Here is a 15,062-nt window from a genome sequence, read left to right as displayed (position 1 = left end):
TCAGCATAAACTAAGTTATAATTACCTTGCTCAGCAAATAGATAGTTTTTGTGGATTTAGGATACTATAATGGGAAACCACAACAACTACACCTTTAAAGCCAACAAGGAACATTAAGAACTGTCATGCTGGAAGACACCACAGGCTTAGTGCAGCACTGTGTACCTTCACAGGGTCATCCAATTGCTTACAAGAAGCCCCAAAGCAGGACAGACGTTCCATAGCAACGTCCCACTCATGTCCCCCAGTAACTGGCACAGTAAACAGAGGATACTGTCTCTAATACTCTAGATAAGATGCAGTTAGTTTGACTAGTAGTTATGATGTAGGCACCAGGTAAAGTATGGAGCAGTCGGTATAAGTTCTTAAATGGATGGCATTACTACATACTTTCATTTATTCATCAGTCTATTTAGATATTTCATAGGCTTGATGACCCATGAAGTAGAGAAGATACAATGAAAAAAAAGCCCCTCAAAACACAAATACTGCTGGGCTTTGCAGGTTAAACCAGCGGTAGAACTTGCAGCTGATTAGCTGCAACCATACTGAGAAAGAGAAAAGCCCTATATACTCAAATTTAAGTGTAAAAAAGCCACTCCACTTACAACAAAAATAATACTTAAGAAAATAGTCACATAGCATAAAAATGAGTATGTTGTTCACATTAAATATATAAAAAAAGTGTGGGAGAAACAGTATCTAACACATTGAAACTATTTTTACAACAGCAACAGTGTAAGTATAGGGGTTTTTTTTTGAGGGGTGGAGTAAGTTTTTCAGGCTATGGCCGTGTTCTGGAAGAGTTTATTCCTGACATTTCACCAGCATCTGTGGCTGGCATCTTCGGAGAATGCTGGCATGGAAGTGAGTGGGACACACACACACACACACACACACACACACACATACTGTGTGACCCTTGGTTAAGAGAAAGTGATTTACATGTTAATCTGTGTACTGGTCTGTTGTGTAAGTATATGTGCAAGCTATGCTGACAAACTTGCAAGCTATGCTGACAAACTTTCTTCTTATCACATTATTAAACATGTATGCCAGTTAACATGTGAATTCATAACACATTTCTGGTGTTCTTATCCCTCAGTGCTAAAGATGAATATAAAAACTGCCATGACGGCTCAAGATTTTAAGATTGACACTTCCTTTAGCTTGGCGTTTGGTCAATTGCTAGTAGCTAGGACAGACATCTCAAGAATTTCACAACCAGTGCATGATGGTGTTATCAATCCCCTGTTGTGACATTCTGACATCTGGTACTCAGAGGTATGTTGCCTCTAGAAACCCAGGTTGTCCTGTTAGCTTAAATGGCTAGCAGCCACTGAGAGAACGTTTTGTCATGTATTTATCGACAACTCTTTTAAAGACACGACAGCTAGTGGTCATCAGAACATTCTGGTATAACAAGTCTTTTATATTAATGGTATATTGTGCAAAGCAGGCACTGTATCTGTAATTTCAACTAACTAGTTTTGCCATGTTCAGAGTAATCCCCCCACCCGCCTTCATCATTATTTATATATACCTATCCCACAAAATAAGGTAATTCATGTTACACATTTGCTGTTGTGGGCCAAACATGTGACAAAAATGTATGCCACAGCTCTTCACTGTCTTATTTATTTATTGACTGATTTTACATCCCACCTTTTCCACAATATTAGGCTCCAAGGTGGCTCACCAGGTTAAAAAAAAATACAGCCAAAAAACCTCAGTAGTTGCAAGATTAAAAATACACTGAATGAATTACCATATTAAATATAGGAAAAGTCTTTAAAATAGTCCAAAAATTATCAGAGAATCCCTAGTCTGAAAGAGGCATCTCAACAGCTGCTCAGTCACTGAAAGCCTGCTTGAATTATAATGTATCTACCTGCCATCAGAAGGATAACCAGGAAAAGTCCAGTACAGTTGACACTCCACATTTGCAGCTCTGACTTTTGCAGCTTTGATAATTTGCAGGGTTGATTCATATGTTCTCTTTAGGAATTTCTAGGTCCTCCAGCACAACTCTGCCAGAAGGTGACCATAGAGTTGAGCTGCAGGACCTATACGTTCCTAGAGAAAACATTTCCCTAGGCATTTGTAGGTCCACCAGCATGATTCTGTGGTCAATTTCTGGTAATGTTGACCATACAGTTGCACTGGATTACCTGGAGATTCCTAGAGAGGTATTCTCTCAGGTAAAAATATATATATTTTTTTAAATTTGTGGTTTTTCCACGTTCACGGGGGTCCTTCACCCCAACCCCAGCAAATGTGGAGGGACCACTGTATACTTGCCCTTGGAAGGGAGTTCCATAATTGGGGACAACTACCAAGAAGGCTGTCTCTCATGTCCTTGCCAAATATGCCAGAGAATGTGGCAAGATGGAGAGAAAGACCTCCCCTGAAGATCTTAAAACTCATTCCGGCTCACACAGGGAACCAGAGAACCTGGACTACAAAACTGTTGTTTTTGCTATGAATGACTGGCTAACTCTGCCTAAATCTGCTTTGCAACATTCCTACTCAACTGCTCTTCCCCTCCATCCCAGCTTTAAAAAAAAGATCCAATTCTTTAACTCTTTTAAGAAAGATGATCTTTCCTTACAGTCAAACTCCTATTTCCTGGTTACAATTACCTATAGCTCATAATTTTTAAAGCTGCACTTCTTTAAAATGCTAAGCAATACTGCCATACATTCTTGGATGCTGGACAGGAACCAGAGCTGAAGATCTGTTTACTCTTGGTCTATAATGGAAAAAAACAACAACATGTTTTACGGAGGGCTTCTTACAAGCTAGAAAGCCAAATAATTATGTTCTGTTGAAGAACTCTGCGGCTTGCTTACAGTAAAAGCCTGATATTATATGGCAAGGATTTTCAATGGCAGAAATTCAAGCGAGTCTTGCTAATGCACTTTTGCCTATATCAAGATGGTGCAGTAGTGTATGCAATCTTTTTCTTCTTTAAGGGAGAGCAAGGGGTGCCAGAAAAGCATTAGGACATTTTAAAGCTTTCATGCCAGAATGAGCGGTAAAATAAAATTCCTGTTCCTTTCTTGCACTGGTCAGCAAAGCTGTTCAGCTGTCTTAGGTTTCCTCCTCTTGAGAGGTTTTCCTCCTTGACATTTCCTTACCATAAGATAAATCCCAACAGCCGGGCCTTGAAACAAATGAAGGTAGAAGTGCTGTTTTAACTCTAGAACTGAGTGGCAGCTAGAATATAAAAGCAAACCTCAGGTGTTGGAGTTCTCATGTTCAGTCATATTTTTAAAATGAATTTCCTGCACTCCATCAAGGGATTCCTCCCTCCCCTGAAGAAGTCTATCCTAATATTTATTAAAATATGTACTGTAGGGTTTTCAGCCTCAGAGGAGAGGTAAGAGAGCACACCCCCCCTTTTCAAACATTGAGATAATATATAAATGAAGTTTCAGTTTCAACACGAACAAACTCTCTTTGGGAGAGTCACACAGAGGTTGTGGATGCCATGGGTAAACACCACTACTGTTATATCAAGCGGTCCTTTGACCAATGGTATATTTTAATGTAACTAGGACCTTATGTGGAAAAAGGACTCCTCTTTGTAACAAGCAAAATAAACCAGTCCTTGGAATGAGCAAAAGTTTCAAAAGTCTTTTAAGAGGCATGCTGGAGCAGATTATTTTACCGGGTGTGCTGGTGGCATTTTCAGATTTCAAGAAATCGAAATATAAAAACTATCGCTTTATTTTATGGACCTTCCATAGCAAACCTGCCAAAATATGATTACTTTAGTTTGTTTGAAAAAATGGGTTTCAGAAATTTGTAATGGTGAACAGGGAGATGGAATTTGTTCTCGGCATCACCAAATAAATAAGCTGAGCTTTCTTATACATGATAAGGTCACTGGTCTAACTATTCTACGGATTGTATTCCAACTGGCAGCAACTCTCCAAAGGCTACCAGAGATATCTCAATATGAATATGAGAGACCCTTACATATAAAAGAAAGCTAAAGATCAAGAAGCTTCAATTAAACCTATGTAGATCCAAATACATCAGGTGCTCCACTTTATCTCCAGAACAGACATAAAAATAAAGATACAATGTCCCCTAAGCAAATATAGAATATTAATACAGATTTTCCAAACACAGTAAAGGTTTAGTGTCAAAAATCTTTATCTTATAGATTGACTCCACGTATCCAGATCTTGAGGGCTTCAAGAAAGCATATAAATGTGGCAAATATTAAATGGAAAACACTATGGAAAAGTCTTCCAGTAAAATCTGTATTTTCCCATATGAAAAATCATGCTTTAAAAATAATGTATCACTGGCATCTTATCCCAGTAAAAATGAAATATATAGTCAAACACTCATCTAACAAATGCTGGAAGAACTGTGAGGCACTGGGTATACATTTCCTCACATGTTGGGAATGTACCGCTATTTCTGAATTTTGGGAAAAGATATTTCTAATAGTAAGTCAAATTGCAAACCAAGCCATTCCTGTGGACCCTAAAACAGGACTTCTCTCCATAATTTGTGACAACTGTAAGACATTAAATCATGAAGATCTGATTATAGTACTTCTTTTTGTTTTGCTGTAAGATTGTTAATGACCCAGAATTAGGAAAAGAAATGGACCACTTCTCAATTAAAGCCTGGAATAAAAAAATTAGGAAGTAGCAATTATAGAAAAGGTGATCTACTGTACAAGATGACAGAAATAGCTGGAACTAAGCTTATTTTCAACATGGTTTCCTTTTATTAATTACATCAGTGACACAGGGGAGCCTCCATCTCCTCCATGGTAACATCTGAACCTATGGAGAGATGCTTTAGTTGAATGGTAAATGTATTGTTATTTTCTTGTGCTGTGGCCCAAAGAACCAAAGATTTCAGATATTTTTAAGAAATAATATCCAATGCCTGGTGGGGTTTTGTTTGTTCCATTAAAAAGTTGGTACATTATGCCACTTTGTCATATTGTTAATAATTTAACAAAATAACAAAAGGAACACAAATGTATGTAAAAGCAATTTTGAGTACTGTTCAGGAGAAAAGTGGGACATAGATTAAATAAATAAATGCTCTGTTGCTGATCATGTGTGATGAAAGCAGTACTTTCTTTTTAATCAGCAATGACACCAGCGCTTTAAAACTCTTTTCCAAACTTAACAGGGACAGAGTATGTCTGATGAAAAATTTTGAATTGCTAACTGATGGTGCTTGCATAGCCAGACAGATCACAGCCTGGTATGCCATGAGAGCCAGCATGGCATAGTGGTTTGAATACTGGACTCCAAAAAAAAAAAAAAAAAAAAAGCTATGGATGCAGGCCATGGAAGCCATCAACTCCACAATATCAAATTTCATATTCATAATCAATTCTGAAAAATAAGTATCTTCACATAAATACAAGAAGCTGGAATTATTCACATTTAGACTGTGACTATTCACAGATGTGAGACATGTCAATGGAATCAGAGATTATCTGAAATGGAAGGCAATTTTTCAAAAGCAAAGGAAACCCGGCCATCTTAGAAAGAGAACAACACAGGAACCAAAAGTTTCAAGTTAATAATAAAGCTGTCATACAGGTCTTAAAGGGCATGTTTCTCAGTACAGTTTCCCACAGTTCAAATAACCTAGTGCTATGAAGGTGATACTGGACCTCCTCCTTAGGTCTGTGAAACGCAAGGGAGGAGCCAGATCTTAGCTTGAAGAATTCTCTCCTCTCACTGCTGGAAAAATATGAGATTTGTACAAAGTGTAAGGAAGTTAATGATGAGACAGAACCCTTCTCATGGTTACAACATATCAATTTTCCAACAGTACTGTAAATTAATCCTCCAAAGGTGGTTCTCAAATGCCAGAAAGAATTTTCACTTTAGAGTGTGACCCAAAAATTTCAGTGCTAGATTTGTGGTACCAATGTCCATGGTGTCCTATTTAAGATAAAACATAATTTACACTATGTGTGTATCCTACTTTTTTATTCATCATGGAACTTAAATACACTTGTAGGTTGCATGTGGTCTGCTATGTAAGTATCAGGTAATGTGAATCCTGTTTATCTGTCTCAGGCATGAGGTTACACCAGGCTTCTCTTTAAACCATTTAGTGCAACCCATTAGTCATGCTAGTCAAACATCAGAATCTCTCAAATTAATGCTTCCTCTGGCTCTGGCATTCAATTCTAGCCATCTCCGCTCAGGCTAATGCTCCAAAATTCTTACACCAATCTCCCTGAGATCTCATTTCAATCACATTACACACACTGAAGCCAGACAGAAGCTGGGCACCAATAACTGACAAGACAGAGGATCAAACTATATCATTGTTGAGTGCCTTCAAGTCATTTCTGATTTATGGTGACCCTAAGGCAAATCTATCATGGGGACCTATACAGCTTAATTCCAGATTATCTGAAAGACTATATCTAGCCATAGAATCCTGCAAGAATTCTGGCCCTGTCATCATTATAGGCTCACTTGGGCGCGTTACAGACCGCCCCTTTGGGGCGGCCTGTAGGCGCACCTTTCCCCGCCGGATTGGGGCCTCAGTGGCCAGAGCGGCAGTCGCTGAAGCCCCGATCTGCCGCTTTCCAGGCTGCAGGGAAGCAGCAAAAGGCCCCTTCCCCGCAGCCTGGAAAGGGGTGTCCTTGGGGCTTCAAGCCCTAAGGACACCCTGCGGGAGCGGGGAGAAGGAGAAAGGGGCCGTTTGGCCCCTTTCTCCTTTGGTCCGCTGGGCGCAGCCGTCTGAAGGCTGCGCCCAGAGGACCAAACCAGGAAGGAACTCCGAAACGGAGCTCCTTCCGGGGTTGCGGAAAGGGCGCCCTAGGCGCCCTGCCGCAACCCCAATATGTCACAACCGCACCGCCTCATTTGGAGGCGGCACGGTCGTCATGTATCGATGACGGCGGCCGTGTTGAACGACCACTGCCATTTTGTGCACGCGCAGCGCGAACTAGGGTTAGGGCGGTGCGGAAGCACCGCCCCGTATTAACCCTAGTATGCGCTCTGCGCGTACTTTTTAGCCCGTATGTAACGGGCCTTGGTTAGGACCTCCTCCCTTGGAGGTCTTGAAACAGAGGCTGGATGGCCATCTGTCAGGGATGCTTTGATTGAGAGTTTCTGAATGGCAGGGGGTCGGACTGGATGGCCCTTGTGGTCTCCTCCAACTCTACAATTCTATGATTCTAGGACATGAGAGAGAGAGAGAGAGAGAGAGAGAGAGAGAGAGAGAGAGAGAGACTTCTCAGTGGCTGCTCCCAACCTCTGGAAAAACCTTCCACATGAGGCTAGGCTGGACCTTCCTGCTTTCCTTTCATCAGCAGGCAAAGATATTTTTCTTCAATCAGGCTTTTAATATATAATAATGGCCCGATACAGACAGCACAGAAGCGCCGTCCTTGGGCCAAAACTAGGGCTGGGGAGCATGCAGCAATTGCATGCTGCCTAGCCCCAGTTCATATGGATGGTGCCATTTTGGAGGCATGCCATTCATACACTGCACACGATGATGGCATCATGCACGTGCTGCCTCCACACGGACCGGCACATGCATGATGCCACCGCTAGGCTGCAGGGCACTTGGGGCGCCCTTTCAGCATCGCGGGAAGGAACTCCAAAACGGATCTCCTTTTGCATGCGTGCATTGCTGGCATGGCCTCTACATGGCCACACCAGTGATGCAAAGAAGAAAGGGGCCGGGCAACCACTTTCTCTTCTTTGTCGCGCCTGTTGGGGTGTCCAGGGGCATGAAGCCTCATGGACACCTCTTTCCAAGCCACGGAGAAGCAGCATTTTGCCGCTTCTCTGGGGCCTGGGAAAGCACCGGGTTGGGCCTCTGGGCTGCCAGTGAGGCTGCCCTGCCACCAACCCGGCGTGGAAAGGGGCAGCTGCAGACTGCCCCTTTTCCACGGTCTGTACCGCGCCAATGTCAGGGAGGCTTTTATATGGTGTGTGTGTGTGTGTCTACTTATGATTTTTAGCCTTTAAAATTTAATGTAATTTTTACTGTGTTAATTAGATTATTTTAATTGTTTTAAATTTTTTATTGTTAAGTTTTTAACCAATTTTATTTGTGAACCACCTTGGGTCCTTTTCCAGGAGAAAGGCAGCATTTTAAATTAATTAATTATCTTGGCAAGACTTTTTTCGGGGGTTGTCTTTGGCTTCCTCTAAGGCTGAGAGCATGTGACTTATCCAAGGTCACCCAGTGCGTTTCCATGGCTGAGTGGGAATTCAAACCACAGTCCAACACTCAAACCAGTACATCATGCTTGCTCATTCAAACAATATATGTGTCCCAATAATTTGGTTTGTCTGATTAATTTTACAGTTTGTTTTTTTGAGAAGCTTTTTGCCAGAGGTAATATAATTCCTGCCCTCTTGTAACATCAACCTTCAGCATTCAAGAGCTTGGTAGTTCTACATATAGTGCTACTTCCATTTGTGTTCTTTCCATCATGGGGGTCTAGTCTACATCTATGTGCACTACATAAACATACATGTACTAAGCGGAAACATCAGCACATATCCGACAAGACACTCCATGAGAACATGTTACGTTCTTACGGAGTGGCAATCAGTGCAGCAAAGAATTCTTTCAATGCTGCACGGATTACGTCAGCCGAGTCCCGTCCAGCAGAGCTGTTCAGGGTGGTCAGGGAATTAACTCAAGTACCGACCACCCTGAACCCTTTATTAGAACCTACTACAGCCTGCTGTGACGCTTTCAACGACTTCTTCGCTGATAAAATTTCTCAGATACGGGCTGATCTTGATGCCGGTTCTTTGACAGAGTCAATAAGAGAGGTATCCAGTGACTCTGGAAACAAGGTTATCCTGGATCGGTTCGAGTCTGTAAGTACCGAGGATGTGGACAAGCTCCTTGGAAGTGTAAAGAGAACGACGTGTGCTCTCAACCCTTGCCCTTCTTGGTTGGTCGCTCAGGGAGGAGATGCAATGAAAACACCATTACATGTTATTATTAATGCATCTCTTCGGGAGGGTATATTTCCAACAGCCTTGAAACAGGCAATAGTAAGACCAATTTTGAAAAAACTCTCCCTTGATCCCCTGCTGAGAAACAATTATAGACCAGTTTCTCTTTTACCATTTTTAGGCAAGGTGATCGAGAAGGCAGTTGCCTCCCAACTCCAAGCTGTCTTGGAGGAAACCGAGTATCTAGACCCATTTCAAACTGGCTTCAGAGCGGGATACGGAGTTGAGACTGCCTTGGTCGCCTTAGTCGATGATCTTCGTCTAGGCATCAACAGGGGTGATGTTACCTTGCTGGTGCTTTTGGACATCTCAGCGGCTTTCGATACCATCGACCATGGTATCCTTCTGGGTCGCCTGGGGGAATTGGGTATCGGAGGCACTGCGCTCCAGTGGTTCCGATCCTATCTCTCGGGGAGGTCCCAGATGGTGAGGCTGGGGGGTTGCTGCTCCTGTAAAAGGGAGCTAACATCGGGCGTCCCACAGGACGCCATTTTATCCCCTATGCTGTTTAACATCTACATGAAGCCGCTGGGAGAGATCATCCGGAAACATGGGGCTCGGTGTTATCTGTACGCTGATGACACCCAGATCTATCTCTCCATGTCTCCGACTGATATAGTGACTAAGGATGGCACCTCTCCTCTGGATGCCTGCCTGGAGTCGGTAATGGGCTGGATGAGGGAAAACAGACTCAGGCTGAATCCAGAGAAAACAGAGGTACTCGTGATAGATACCCCAAGTCCAGGCAGGGAAATTTGTCATCCTGTCCTGGACGGAGTCAGTCTCCCTCTAAAAGACAAAGTGCGCAGTCTGGGAGTACTCTTGCATCCATCTTTACAACTGTCATCCCAGGTGGATGCGATGGCCAAGAGTGCTTGGTACCAGCTTCGGCTGATACGCCAGCTGCGCCCCTGTTTGGACCAAAAGGACCTTGAAATGGTAGTACATGCACTGGTAACCTCTCGGTTAGATTTCTGTAATGCGCTCTACATGGGGCTACCTTTGTACCAAGTCCGGAAGCTTCAGTTAGTGCAAAATGCAGCAGCCAGATTGGTCGCGGGAACATCTAGGGCAGACCATATAACACCAGTATTAAAATCTCTTCACTGGCTGCCCATTAGCTTCCGGGCCCAATACAAAGTGTCGGTTATTACCTATAAAGCCCTACATGGCTTGGACCCGAGCTACTTGAAGGAGCGCCTTCTCCCACACAATCCGCCCCGCACTCTCAGGTCATCAGGGAAATTCTTATTAGAATGTCCAAAAGTGAGATTGACAACAACTCACAAGAAGTCATTTTCATCGGCAGCACCTACCCTTTGGAATAATCTTCCTGATGAAATCTGAGCCTGTTCCACTTTGGACACTTTTAAAAAGGCTCTGAAGACACACTTATTCCAATTGGCATATCCGTCTGACTCTTTGTAATAATTATTTCTAATAGATTTGCATGTCACTGACCGAAAGATTCCCGGCTGTATGTTTTTTACGTGTTTTATGCGTTTTTATGTAATTTGAGATTCACGGTTTTTATCTTAACTTGTATGTATTAACATTTCTGCTGTACACCACTTTGATCACCGGAAAAGCGGTATAGAAATAAAGTCTTATTATTATTATTATTAAGCATTTTCACACATATACATTGATGGTTAATTGTCTTCACTTGCCTGCACAAATTCGCATCTATTCACTCTCCCTCTACCAAAAAGCATATGGACAGCCACATGTGTGATATTGTACATTTCTGTAGATTTCAGCAGATACTCCAGAAAAAAACTGTGAAGACTTTGTCTGTGGAGTTTAACCCTCCCACCCCCACGCAAAAAGCCAAAACTACTGTGAATTGCATGTGGCTGGATCATATTCTATTCAACTAGAATGAGAAATATTTTAAATGTGTAAAGTAGACCAAGGACTACTTCCCATGACGCAGACAGTATCCCTGAAAGTTATCTAACAGGGAACAAAACTCTAACCATCTTCCAAACACATTTTGGACTGCTGAAAACAAAGAGGATCTTCACAGGAATGGGCTAAAAAGAACACAGCTCCTCTCCTCTCCCTTTGGTTCCCTTTTTAAAGAGTTGCTTTCAGTTTTCTGTTAAGTAGAACATGCTTCAATAAATACTAAGCATTTCGTGGAACACAAGCAAGGGGCAACATAAAAACATACTGGTAAGTATATGGGAAGCATAAAAGGGGAAAGAAAGGATAAAAACCTAGGCAATATACTGCAGAATGAAGTAGGGAAATTCAACAGAGGAAAACCATTTGTAAAATAAATGTTTTCTCTTCAAATGGCTTAACCAGCGGGAACTTTCTTTCAAAAGCATTTAAATGTGATCTCTTAAATGTTGCTCATTCTGCAAGCTCAAATGTCAGCTTCTAGTTAATAATGTCAGGCATTCAGAACAGGTTTTCCCACTTAATGCTAAAAGAAATGAAAAGCAAAAAAGAGAAAGTGCAGCTATCTTCTGGCTGACTTCCATGAAAACCCTGAGATAACACTCATACCCCAGAAACAGTCTCACTCCTTTCAGACTCCTAATCCTCAAAGTACAGATAATTTCACCCAAAAGAAGGTGGGGAGTCTGCGAACTTTGTTGGGAGGAAGAGACAGACATGGAAGCCAATTTCTACTTATTGCCCTGATCTTTAAATTACCCTTAATAATTATCTTCTGCAATAAAACTTGGAGCCTGGACTGTGGGCTGCTTGTCTGCAACCGAGACAGCTCTATCTCTGAATGCTGCTGCTTCCACCTCAAGACCCAGCCTTATTAGCCTCATTTATCTCCTCCCACCAGGGTGAAGGAGAAATCCAAGAGCTGCTTATTTCAACACCTGCTTTTTTATCTCCTTGCTCCTGCTAGAATCTTCAAAGACCACTAATTCCCAGGTTGGACTTTCCCTGCCCTGCATGGCCAAGAGCAGGCACTTAAAAATGACAGCTAATTATATCACACTTCTCTCAAATAGCACTCAGGTGAAGATACAAAGGGAGTTTCCAGTTCTCAGAGACCCAATTTGAAAACATGTCCACACTCCTCTGCCACAGATTCAGTGCTTAGTGCTCTCTCTTTCTGACAGAAGAACACGGCAACAGTTTTTCTGGATCAAAACCATCACCTTCTCACTTACCAGTCTAGCATCAAATCTTTCACGTTGTAGCTCAAGGCTTGAGCAAACTCAATCAAGTGTATGAAAAAAAATAATCACATGTCACATATGCTCATTGGGAAAGTGAGCATATTCTGTCAAATATCTTTGGCTACATCTTCAATTTGTTGTTATTGTTAACTGCTCTTGAGTTGACTTCACCTCATGGCGATGCCGTGGATGAGATATCTCCAAGATGCCCTGTCCTCTGCTAAGGTCCTGAAGGTCCAGACCCATGCCAACCCTGATCAAGTCTAGTCGTCTGGCATGCAGTCTTCCTCTCTGTCTACTGCCCTCCACCTTTCCTAGCAGCACTGCCTTTTTAAATTATTCACTTCTCACAATGTGGTCAAAGTATGATATCTTTAATTCATTTATTCTGGTTTCCAGGGATAGTTCAGCGTTGATCTGGTCTTGCATCTATCTGTTTGTCTTCTTGGTCATTTATGGTATCCTCAGCACTTTTCTCTATCACCACATCTCAAAGGAGTTAATTTTCTTTCTATCAACTTTTTTTCACTATCCAGCTCTTGCATCCATACATTGTGATGGCGAATACAATGGCTTGGACTATCCTCACTTTAGTGTTCACTGTTATGTCTTTACACTTTATGATCCTGTCCATTTCTTGTCCAGTCTTAATCATAGCTTACCAAGTCCTAGTCTTCTGATTTCTTGACTGCAGTCTCTGTTCTGATCAATATTTGACCCAAGACACGGGAACTTTTTAACTATTTCAATTGTCTCATTGTCTAGAGAGGATTCTTGTAGATCTTATTATTTTTGTTTTTTTTTAATGTTCAGCATTAATCCAAATCCAACCATGGTACTTTCCTCCTTGACCTTCCTTAATAATTCCTCCAGGTCTTTGCTTTTTCTGCTCGTAGTATTGTGTCATCTGCGTATCTTAGGTTGTTAATATTCCTTCCTCCCATTTTCACACTTTCTGCCTCTGATTCTAAGCCTGCTCTGTGTACACAATTTTCTGCATACGGGTGAATAAATAGGTTCTTTGCAGTGTTGCCTGACCCTTTTACCGATTGGAAACCATTCTGTTTTTATGTATTCTGTTCTGACGGCAACCACTTGTCCTGAGTACAGATTATGCATCAGAACAATCAGAGGTTGTGGCACTCCCATTCCTTTAAGTGAAAATCATAGCTTTGTGTGATTTATGCTGTCAAAGGCTTTGCAGTAGTCAATAAAGCACATGCAGATTTTCTTCTGGAATTCCCTGGTGTGCTTCATTATTCAACATATGTTTACAATGTGATCCCTAGTGCCTCTTCCTTTCTTGAATCCAGCTTGCACCTCTGAGATTTCATGCTTTACATATACTAGGAGTTTATGCTGCAGAATTTTGAGCATGACTTTGTTTGCTCAAATAAATTTGATGGTTCTGTAACTGCTGCAATCTTTTGTGTTTCCTTTTTTGTGGATGGGAATCAATCAATCTATCTATCTATCTTGATTGATTGATTGATTGCATTCTGTGGGCCACTGCTTTGTTTTCCATATTGGCAGATTTTAGTTAAAACTAAGCTTGCGTCTGTCTCTGTGGACTGTAGCAGTTCTACTGCCATGTCATCTGTTTCTAGTGGTTTGTTCTTTCCAATTGCTTTGAGTTCAGCTTTCATTTCACATTCCAAAATATGGGGTTCATCTTTGTAAATTTCTTCTTCCCATATATCATTCAACCTTTCATGTTTTTATTATATCTCTTCTATGTATTCTTTCCATCTTTTCTTTATTTCATTGTTGTGGCTAGAAGTGGCACATTGATCTCAGTGGGTTGAAGTGATTTTTTCCATCTTAAGCTGGTTCATCAACTATGGCCTTTTCTGGACAGAGTCTGGTCACAGTGGTTCACATGATGGTAGTAGCCTCCTGACTAGACTAATGTAATGCACTATACATTACATTGTCCTTGAAGATGATTCTAACTTTAGCTAATGTAGCATTTGAAATGTCAAACAGTAATTTATAACAGTGTTACAAATATGGATTTATTTGGGACAGCTACAGTTAAGGCCAACCATGTTGTCATGTTACCTATTCTTTTTTAACCATAGGGAAAGGGGAATCATAACTGTATCTCAGTTAAAAAAGTAAATCTGTTGTAGGTATTACCTCTTTAACAGAAAAATGGGTACCAGAGGCAGAAGTAACATGGAAAGAATTGGAAAAGGTTCCTGCACCACAAAAAGAGAAGCACACTTCCATGTTTCTGCAAACTTTGTATTCAAAAGTAACAGTATGCACATGCAAAATGAAACAACCAGGTCAGCTAAGACTTGCATAAGTAAACAAAAACATTTTGAACCTTTTCAACACCACCTAAAAGCATCTTTCACAATACATCCAGAGAAGTCTTTTTCTTTCACTAGCCTCCACTTTTATTATGATTTCCACTTTGGTGAACAAATGTATAGACCTAGTTTTTACAAATATGCTGAGGGTTGCTGGCTATTATCTGATGTCCCCTTTTCTATCTGTTTTGCTGTTCACACATGTTCATTAAGGTACAGTACAGTTTATTCATGACAACCAAATACAGGTTATAGCCATCAAATTACAAAAATAATTAAAACCCTTTAAAACTTCCACAGTCAATTAGCTCTATAGCATAGAGCTAATGTTCACACATGTTCATTAAGAGATTCTGGAGGGCAGCTGCCGATTACCTTGCATGCAGATACACATGGCCAGAGTAATGCTAGTTACAGTAGAATCCTGCTCTTACTGCCATAGGAAAGTAAGGAGGAAAGGGGAGTGGGGTTGGCCAGGCATAAAAGCCTTTGTAAAATGGAACTTTGCCATCAGATTTAGTTATCTGAGGTAGGCGTATACTTTTGTTTATACCACCCTTTCCTCATGTGGTGGGGGAACAAGTCCATATCTT

At 41.4% G+C, this 15,062-nt stretch overlaps 1 protein-coding gene across 5 annotated transcripts in view; it reads right to left on the bottom strand.

Moving 5' to 3' along the window:
- Nucleotides 1-15,062, bottom strand: part of DYM (dymeclin) — a 239,798-nt gene that overhangs the window by 27,281 nt on the left and 197,455 nt on the right. The gene's annotated exons all lie outside the window — the stretch shown is intronic.

This window comes from Sceloporus occidentalis, unplaced genomic scaffold, assembly GCF_023333645.1.
Source record: "Sceloporus occidentalis isolate IW3139 unplaced genomic scaffold, rSceOcc1.0.p SCAF_1, whole genome shotgun sequence".
In the NCBI taxonomy this organism is placed as follows: Eukaryota; Metazoa; Chordata; class Lepidosauria; order Squamata; family Phrynosomatidae; genus Sceloporus; species Sceloporus occidentalis.
Note: the sequence above shows the minus strand (reverse complement) of the source record. Positions and strands in the feature narration are given on the sequence as shown.